Source organism: Pristis pectinata, chromosome 20 (assembly GCF_009764475.1).
Source record: "Pristis pectinata isolate sPriPec2 chromosome 20, sPriPec2.1.pri, whole genome shotgun sequence".
Classification (NCBI taxonomy): Eukaryota; Metazoa; Chordata; class Chondrichthyes; order Rhinopristiformes; family Pristidae; genus Pristis; species Pristis pectinata.
This window is the reverse complement of record NC_067424.1, coordinates 34,330,299-34,340,958: the sequence shown is the minus strand read 5'-3', so window position 1 is coordinate 34,340,958 and position 10,660 is coordinate 34,330,299. Positions and strand designations below refer to the sequence as shown.

The window sequence follows — 10,660 nt, the reverse complement described above, 5'->3', positions numbered from 1 at the left end:
AGTGGGAATTAGTGCTGCGAAAGTGCCGATTCCAGTTTCTAGGTATCTTCCATCAAAAGAGATTTATGAATGGAAACAGTGCATCTAATTCTGCTAATTACTGGCCATGTCTTTTAATCTCACTGCCAATGGAACGGTCTCTAGAACACTAAGTCTGGAAACAGAAATAATGTTGAAATTCTACTCTGGATTTATGGTAACCTGCTGGTCAAGTGAAATGGAACTGTAAGTTTTGAACAGAATAAATGGAGAAGTAGAAATTAAAATTTCTGAGTAGACAAGAGACTGCAGATACTGGAATCTGGAGCAAAAGGCAAACTGCTGAAGGAACTCAGTGAGTCAAGCAGCATCTGTGGAGGCAAAGGAATGATTGACGTTTCGGGTTGAGACCCTGCATCAGGACTGGTTCTTCCCCACACATGGTGATGTATTCTTCTGTGGGATACATGGTTGCTGGGAGTTCCAGTATTTATTACCTGTCCCTTGTTGGTCTTAAGAAGGTGGTGGGGAGCTGGCTTCTCGAACTGCCAGAGTCCTTGTGGTGAAGATTGGTGTGTGACCTGGAGGTGGTGATATTGCCAGGTACCTGTTGTCCTTGTCCTCCAGACTGTTGAACTCATGGTTTAGTGATTAGAAACCTCAATGACACTGCAATGCTTCTTTTAGATGGCACAATCTGCAGTCAAGGAATGTTCAGCTAGTGAATGGGGCATCAACAAAGCACTGGTCTAGAGTCCAAGGCAGTCCATTAGCTGCACTGCACCAACAGCAACAGTGTAGATCACCACTACCCTTATCTTTAAAGCTAGAGAAAGTTGCTGGATGGATCACAGGAGCTGGTGACTATGCTATCAGTGCTGCATTAAGTATCTGCCAAGTTGAGGGCTTCATTAATTGTCTACGTGTAGATATCATATTTCCACCTGCAGGATATGAGTACAGGAGACACTGAGGGTAAAACTTCATCTGGAACAATTTAGGCCAGGACTCAGTACTGCAGAAGAAACTTGTACCCAAACTCATGTTGACAGATAGAAACTTACCCAGCTATAGGCAAGAACAGTAAGTTTGTTTTTGTCCTACAATAGGTTCATTGCAATGAACTGAAAATCCTTCATCCACTATTTCTAATCAATAACAATGTTAGCTAACAATTTTAGAAAGTTGTTTGATATGTTTCATAGCAGCTCACACCATTTTGCAAGAATGGTTTTCATTCCAAGCACCTAACAGGATATTTAACAAAACAAACATATCTATGCAGCAAATGCTCACATCAAGGGAAAGTGCATTTTCTTTAACCATATGGGGCAGTTCTGTGACCCAGTCCTTGGCACACTAGGAGCTCTCCAGTACATCAGTCAGACAGAGAGCAAGACGTTCAATCAATCTCCATTACTTGGCCGTTTGTACAACTTCCATTGCAAGGCAACTGATGCAACATCCATGCTCTGGAAGTCCACAAAATCGGTCATATATAGACAGCAGTAAGATTCTGTGGTCTACTGTGGAAAGAGGGGTGGGTGGTTGTGTTACCAGAGTACCCGACCGGTGTGAGGGTTAAAATTAACCCATCTTTTCTTCCAGTGACAGCCTGCAGATCACTCCTCCCTCTCACAGGGAAGACCAATGTGTCCAGTGTGAGTCTATGAATCAGTTTCAACCCTCACACTAATGGGGGGTTCAATTGAATTGTGTTTGTGTTTTAAACAAATCCCACAGACTCCACCACAGCTGAATCTCCAGCCACCTGCAGGAAACTGATGACGCCTCCTTCCAGTAAAGGTGCAGGGCTGAACCAATCTGTTTTCCTGTGTGCGGTCCTGCCTAAATGATAATCAGATATACAGGAAATGCATTAACAGAACGGCCACCAGTGCTTCAAGCAATTTTGATGAAGAAACAAGTGCTGCATTGAGAAATTTGTTTGTGGTTTTCTGCAGGCACACAGCTGCAGCTTGCAGAACACATGAATGACGTCAATCATTGCCCGAGGCCACAAACTGTCATTTGCTTTGAATGATCACTGATTGTTAATTGCAGACAGGAGACCAGATCTGAACATCAGGAACAGGCTCTGCACCTGTCCTCGGTAAAGGGCTCATTGGTTAGCCACAGGAATGTTGGGGATTCATATGGAGAAAATTGAGGCATCAAAAAGCCATGGCTTGCAGAGGTGAATGTGGCTAAGGTCCACTGCAGTTAGTGAGACAGTCGCACAGGAACATCTCACCAAGGTACTGTATTCTTTCAACATCAAGAGTGGTCCATCACCTCCCCGTTATTACCACCCTGCTTGGGTTCAGAGCCCATGGAGCAGGGTCCGCATTTCCTTTGCCACGGAAGAGGAATCATTGGGCCCATCATGTCTATGCTTCTCACAGAGCAATCCCATTCTTCCTACCTCACCACTAATTCTCCCTGTAATGTATTCTCTGCATATTCCCATCATTTCTAACATCCACACTGCATTAGGGGCAACTTACAATGGCCAATTAACCCACGTCTTTTAGTCTTGGAGTCATGGAGGTGTATAGCACGGAAACAGGCCCTTCAGCGCAACTGGTCCATACTGACCAAGATTCCCATCTAAGCTAGTCCTATTTGCCTGTGTTTGGCCCAAATCCCTCTAAACCTTTCCTATCCATGTACCTGTCCAAGTACCTTTTAAATGGTGTTAATGTACCTGCCTCAACTATTTCCTCTGGCTGCTCATTCCAGATATAGGCCACTCTCTGGGTGAAAAAGTTGCCCCTCAGCTTCCTAATAACTTTCTCCCCTTAAACCTGTGCCCTCTAGTTCTTGATTCCCCAACTCTGGGAAAAAGACTGTGTGCATTCACCCTATCTATGCCCCTCATGATTTTAATTTTATTGAGATAAAGGAAGCCCATGCAGTCACATGGAGATGTGCCAACTCCACACAGACAGCACCGATGGTCAGTATTGAACTTGGGTCTCTGGAGTTGTGAGGTGGCACTCTATTAGCTGCACCACTTTGTGGGTGCTCAAAAGGCTATGAGCTGAGCCCTGACACTTACAGACGGGGCCTCTGGTCAATGCCTTACACCTCACTCACTGCCTGGGCTATCTACTCTGCCTGCTCCTGCTCCTTCTCACCTGCTCCCTCCTCATTCTCCAGCTGGAGATCCTCAGGCAGAGGACGAGTCATCGGCCAGGTCGTGGAATATATAGCTGAGGATCTTGATGGCAGTTTCCAATGGGCTTGGTGGTCCTGAGGTTGTCATTAGAGTCAGAGAGTTATACAGCATGGAAACAGGCCCTTCAGTCCAACTCGTCCATGCTGACCAAGCTGTCTACTTGAGCTAGTCCCATTTCCTCACGTTTGGCCCATGTCCCTCTAAACCTTTCCTATCCATGTACTTGTCTAAACGTCATTTAAATATGGTAATTATACCTGCTTCTACCACTTCCTCTGGCAGCTCATTCCAAATACACACCACCAAAAGTTGCCCCTCAGTTCCCTTTTATATCTTTTCTCACTCACCTTAAATCTACTCCCTACCCTGGGGAAAAGACTGTGAGCCTTCATCATATCTATGCCCCTCCTGATTTTATAAAACTCTATAAGGTCACCCCTTGGCCTCCTACGCTACAGGGGGAAAAAGTCCCAGCCTATCCAGTGCAAGCCCTTTTCTGCACCCTTTCCAACTTAATGACATCTTTCCTATACCCAGGCCAGCAGAACTGCACACAGTCACTGCAGGGTCCAGGATGTGTCGAAATAATTCAACAATTATGTAAGACTTAAGTGCAAGTCTGAAGTCTTTCCACCTTCTACCAGCCACAAGTCGGGAGTGTGATGGAACACTCCCCACTTACCTGGGCGAGTGCAGCTCCCGCAACACCCAACAAAAGCAGCCATTTAATTGGAACCACATTAATTACCATAAATGTTCATTAGAACATAGACAGGAACAGGCTCTTCGGCCCACAATGTTGTGCTGAACCAGTTACATTAGTAATAAAATGCCCAACTAAACTAATCCCTTCTGCCGACACAGTGTCCGTATCCTACCACTTCCCTCGCATTCATGTGCCTATCTAAGAGCCTCTTGAACACCCCTATCGTATCTGCCTCCACCACCACCCCAGGTAGCACATTCCAGGCACCCACCACTCTCTGTGTAAAAAAAGCTTGCCCTGCATATCTCCTTTGAACTTTCCCGCTCTCACTTGAAATGCATGCTCTCTGGTATTCAACCCTGGGGAAAAAGTACTGGCTGTCTACTCTACCTATGTCTCTCATAATCTTATAAACCACTATCAGATCTCCCTTCAGCCTCCGCCATTCCAGAGAAAACAACCCAAGTTTATCCACCTCTCCTTATAGCACATGCCCTCTAATCCAGGCAGCATCTTGGTAAACCTCTTCTGCACCCTCTCCAAAGCCTCCACATCCTTCCTATAATGGGGCGATCAGAACTGAATGCAGTACTCCAGGTGCCACCTAACCAAAGTTTTATAAAGCTGCAACATAACTTCCTGAGTCATGAACTCAGTGCCTCAACTAATGAAGACAAGCATGCCATATGCCTTCTTTACCACCCTCTCAACCTGTGTAGCCACTTTCAGGGAGCTATGAACTTGACCCCAAGATCCTTCTGCTCATCAACACTGTTAAGGGTCTTGCTGTTAATAGTGTACTGTCTTTTTACATCTGATCTCCCAAGGTGCAACACTTCACATTTGGCCAGGTTGAACTCCATCTGCCATTTCTCCACCCATATCTGTGACTGATTTATATCCTGCTCTATCTTTTGCCGGTCTTCTACGCCATCCACACACCACCAATCTAAGTATCATCCGCAAATTTACTAACCCACCCATGTGCATTTTCATCCAGGTAATTTCTATACATCAGAAACAGCAGAGGTACCAGTACAGATCCCTGAGGAACACCACTAGTCACAGACCTCCAGCTAGAATGAGTCCCATCGACCATTGCCCTCTGTCTTCTACGGAAAGCCAGTTCTGAATCCAAACGGCCGATTCACCTTGGATCCCATGCATCTTAACCTTCTGGATGAGCCTCCCATGAGGGACCTTGTCAAATGCCTTACTAGAATCCATGTAGACAACATCCAGACTGTACCCTCATCACCTCGTCAAAAAACTCTATCAAGTTAGTAAGGCACGACTCGCCCTGCACAAAGTCATGCTGACTGTCCCTAATTAGGCCATGATTTCCAAATGCTCATAAATCCTATCCCCAAGAACCCTTTCCAGTAACTTCCCTACCACTGACGTGAGACTCAACGGTCTATAGTTAGCAGGATTATCCCTGTTTCCCTTCTTGAATAATGGAAAATTACTATCTACTCACCAGCCCTCCAGGACCTCACCTGTGGTTAGAGAGGACATGAAGATATTGGTCAAGGCCCCAGCAATCTCATCTCTTGCCTCTCTCAATAGACTGGGGTATATCCCATCAGGCCCTGGGGACTTATCCACCTTAATGCTCTTTAAGAGACCTGACACTACCTTCTCCTTTATCTTGAAATGCCCTAGTATATTAACATGCTCTACACTGATCTCTCTATCCTCCGCATCCTTCTCCTTGGTAAGTACTGATGCAAAGTACTCATTAAGGACCTCATCCACATCCTCTGCTTCCAAACACATGTTCCCTCCTTTATCCTTGAGTTGTCCTACCCACTCCTTAGTTATCCTCTTGCTCTTGACATATGTATAGAATGCCTTGGGATTCTCTTTAATCCTACTTGCCAAGGACCCCTCCTGGCTTTCCTAATTCCCTTCTAAAGTTCCTTTCTGGCTTCTTTATAATTCTCAAGTGCTCTGTTTGATCCTAACTTCCTAAGCTTTACATATTTTTCCTTTCTCTTCTTGACTAAATTCACCACCTCTCTCGACATCCAAGATTCTCTTACCTCGCCATCCTTGTCCTTCCTTCTTACTGAAACGTACATGTCCTGTACTCTGTGCAGTTGGTCTTTAAACACCCTCCACATGTGGACTTGCCCAAAAACAGCCGTCCCCAGTTAATTCTCCCTAGTTCCTGCCTTATGCTCCCATTATTTGCCCTGCTCCAATTTAATACTCTCCCGCAAGGTCCACAATTATCCCTATCTATAGCTATCTTAAAACTTAAGGAGTCGTGGTCACTCTTCCCTAACTGTTCTCCCACTGAAAGGTCGGTCACCTGGCCAGGCTTGTCACCCAACACCAGGTCTATTACGGCCCATCCTCTCATTGGACTATCTACATATTGATTTAAGAAACCCTCCTGGATGCACCTAACAAATTCTGCCCCCATCTAAACCTCTTACACTAAGGAAGTCCCAGTTTATATTAGAGAGGTTGAAGTCCCCCACAACAACAACCCTATTAGTTTTACACCTTTCCTGAATCTGCCTGCGTGTCTGATCCTCAATGTCCCGGTGGTTATTGGGGGGGTCTGTAGTATAATCCTGTCAGAGTGATTGCACCTTTCTTATTTTTGAGTTCTACTCCACATTCCCTCCAGAGTGGCTCTGGTGTGTACCGTCTATAAAATGCACTGCAGGTACTACACCACCAGCACCTCCACACCCTCTACCAGCAAGGGCACGAGGGCATCAGGTGCTTGGGAATACTGCCGCCTGCTGGTTTCCCTCCAAGTTGCATGCCATCTTGACCTGGAAATATATCACAGGTCCCTTCATTGTCATTGGTTTCAAACCCAGAGCTCACTGCTCAACAGCACTGTGGAATTACCTTCACTAGAAGGACTGCAATGGTTCAAGGTGACCACTCAACAGCAATGCCAAAACCTTGAAGAACAAATAAACAAAAAAGAGCTGGGCGCAGACTGGAGGAACAACACCTCATATTCTGCCTGGGTGGTGTACGACCCAATGGTATGAACGTTAAGTTTTCCAGTTTTACGTAACCCTTCCCTCCGGTGGGTTGTTTCCCCTCCTTCCCCCCCCCAATCCTCCTCCGTTCTTCTCATTTTTGCTCCCTTTCCCTTAACTCCGCCTCCCCCCGTCCCTTATCACCATCTTTGTCCCCTTACCCCCACCCCCGGTTCAATCCACCCATCACCCGTTACACACACACGGTTCACCAAGAGACTCCCTCCCCTCCCCACCCCATCTGGTTCTGGTTCCACCCTGCCATTCACCTCTCCCCTAATGGTTCCCTTTCTCACCTCCTTTACTTCTGAGAGTCCAGCACCGGTAGCCCTTCGTGTTCCTGCTTATCTCTCTCCAGCAGCTGTCTCCAACCTTCACCCTCCCCTCACCTGACCTTGCTCCAACTGCCTCTCCATATATTTTCCCCTCTCACTCTCTGTCTGCCTCCATCTATCATTCACCTGCCACTGTCTCCCAACTCCACCCCCTCCCTTCCCCTACCTGGGCACAACCTGCCTGTCATCTTACACCCCTCCTCAGTCCACCAATCACTTCAGACCACTCCCCTTCTCTTCTTTATGTTGGCCATCTCACCTCTCCACTCTCAGTCCTGATGCAGGGTTTCAACCCAAAACGTCAACAATTCCTTTCCGCCCACAGATGCTGCTCGACCCACTGAGTTCCTCCAGTGGATTACTTATTGCTCCATATAAACAAAACAAAACTGGGTTTAAACCAACAAGAAAACATGATGATGTCATCAACAGCTTATCTACACAGCAACCCTGACCTCACCTTATCAGTGGTATCCCCTTTGTCCTATCCATTCCTCCCAAACCCACATAAAACTAACTTGGCTTCTCTCCTTCCCAGTTCTGACAAAGGGTCTCCAACCTAAAACATCAACTCTGTCACTCTATCTGCAGATGCTGCCTGACCTGCTAAGTGCTTCCAGCATTTTTTGGTTTTCTTTCAGATTTCTAGCATCTGCAGCTTTTTGATTTTTCTCACAGGTCCTTGTTGGGTGAGGTAATCTTTCTCTCTGTTGCTGGTCTAAACTCAACAAGTTCTGTGATTCTCCTCCTGCTTTAATCTCCTCACTGCCTCTGTCATCCTCTTTCTTTAAATTCTCAACCAGCTCCCTGAGTCCTTCACGAGTTTAGATTATTCACCAGCACACATTGTCTCACTGGTTGAAATTAGCAACCAGCTCCCTTATGCTCTTGAAGTGTTCCAGTTAGCAGGGCAACAATTTAGACCAGGTAGAGAATGAGAGAACTATTTGAGAGTTTGATCCACTGAGCAAATGAGAGAGAAGGCCAGGTATTAAAACAGGTTAGAAGTTTAAAGGGGTAAATAATTGGATGGTAAATATTTAATTCTGTTCTCGTGCAGGGACAGCTGTGTGCTGACTCACAACAGTGGTCACAGAGTCATCGACAGATACAGCACAGAAACAGGCCCTTTGGCCCACTAAGTTACACTGACCATTAACCACCCATTTACACTAACCCTACATTAACACCATTTTTAATTCTCTCCACTTCCTCATAAACTCCTGTCAGATTCCACCATTCACCAACACCTACAGTGGCCAATTAACCTACCAATTGGGATGTGGCAGGAAACCGGAGCATCCGGATCAAACCCATGCGGTCACAGAAAGAACATGCAAACTCCACACGTACAGCAGCAGAGGCCAGGATTGAACCCAGGTCTCTGGTGCAGTGAGGTAGCAATTTTACTCGCTGTGTCACTGTGCTGCCCCAAAAATATACGGTTTAGAAGACTGTATCTAAAATTGAAAACCTCAACAAAATTATCATCTTGATAAAAACTACACAAAAGTAGTTGAACAACGTTCAAAGATGGATGAGCAAGAACAAACTTGATAGGGAACACGATAGAGAAATGGGGGGGAGCTATGTGGGAGGGAAGGGTTAGATCGATCTTAGAGCAGGATAAAATATCGGCACAACATTGTGGGCCGAAGGGCCTGTACTGCGCTGTAGTGTTCTATGTTCCGAGCTGAGTATGTACACCAGCAAGAGGACAGGAGAGCTGGTCAACAGATCAAACCAGCGAGAGATTAAGAGAGCTAGTTGATAGTTTAAACCAGTAAGAGAATGGAAGAACTACAAGTTAATTTAAACCAGTGAAGAAATTAGATATTTGGTTGATAACTTAAAACGGTGAGGGGATGAGGGAGCTAGTTGCTAATTTAAACCAATGAGACAATAAGGGAGCTGATGGATAACCTAAACCAGAAAGAGAATGAGGGAGTTGGTTGATAATTTAAACCAGTAAGGGAATTAGCAAACTGGGTGATTATTTCCCCCATGTATTATTCTGTAACCTGTTCTTTCTCACTTTATGACAATCTCCCCCCCCCCAAATTTTCCAGCCATCCACTTACATTGGGGGCAACTTACAACGGCCAATTAACCTACCAACCTGCATGTCTTTGGGATGTGGGAGGCAATCAGAGCACCCAGGGGAAATCCATACAGTCAGAAAGAACATGCAAACTCCACACAGACAGCACTAGTTGTCAGGATTGTATCTGGGTCACTGGAGAGGTGAAGCAGTGGCTCTACCAGCTGCCCTTACTTAATTTAAACCAGTAAGGGAATGAAACAACCGGTTGATAATTTACACCCGTGTGGCAATTAGTGAGCTGGTTTATAAATTCAAATTAGTGAGGGAATGAGAGAGTTAGTTAACAGTCTAAAGTAGAAAGGCAATGAGAGGGCTTATGCCTAATTGAAACCAGTAAGAGAATGAGAGAGCCAGTCGATAATTTATACTAATTTAAGAATGAGGGAGTTGGGTAGAACTGTCCCACAGTCTGAGTCATTGCCAGGATGAAATCTGTTTAAGGTCAATTCCAGTGAAAAAGAAATATTTAAAGTTAAAGAATAGCTTCGCAAAGGAACTGAAAGCAGAAAAGACCTCCTATGAAGACAGAGGTGTATAGGTGCATGAAATGTGTTACAGTTAAGGATTAAAGCTGCAGCAGTATAGTGAGACATGCCTGCCACAGAGGGGCAGCAAAACATTTGGAAATGCCTGGTACAGAGGGTAATGATTTGTGCCTTTAAATGTGTGCACAAGTCTTTATTCAGCTCAAGCAGATACAACATGGGAGAATCTCTCTGAACTCAAAGTACATTTGTAAGAAAAATGGAGGGTCATGGGCTGTGTAGGAGGGAAGGGTTAGATTGATCATAGAGTAGGTTATATAGGTCGGCACAACATCGTGGGCCGAAGGGCCTGTACTGTGCTTATACTGTTCTATGTTCGAAATTGAGTTTTTATACTCATTATCTACAAAGATAGCAGCAGGTGATTAAATGCAAATTTAATAGTTACAATTGCATCATGCACTTCAATATTTTGGGTGTGTACAAATGGCTCCTGAGAATTACATCCTTACAAGGGGAGCACACCTTAACTGACAGGAGAAACTCTGAACATTCAAACGCCTTTGTTGAAGCAAGATAGTTCACCTTCATATTCTAAAAGCTTTTTAGGACAAAATGCACGATCATGGCCATATTTGTTAAGTAGAAAAAGAGTCAGTCTAGTACCTACACTGATCTCATTCTGGGTTGGAGACACACCCCATATATCTGTTGTGTTCCCCTATCTGTGTTACAATGGTGCAAAGCTCAGGAGGTTTCACTTATAATGGCTGGTTCCAGTGCTCTGAGTTTTATCCAGTGTATTGATTGCCTTTGTACAAATACCTGATAAGAGATTATCTCGTCAATTTCCAAAATT

The 10,660-nt window shown here is 45.1% G+C and overlaps 1 long non-coding RNA gene across 1 annotated transcript in view; it reads right to left on the bottom strand.

The window, feature by feature from the left end:
- Positions 1–10,660, bottom strand: part of LOC127580944 (uncharacterized) — a 47,635-nt gene that overhangs the window by 2,996 nt on the left and 33,979 nt on the right. The gene's annotated exons all lie outside the window — the stretch shown is intronic.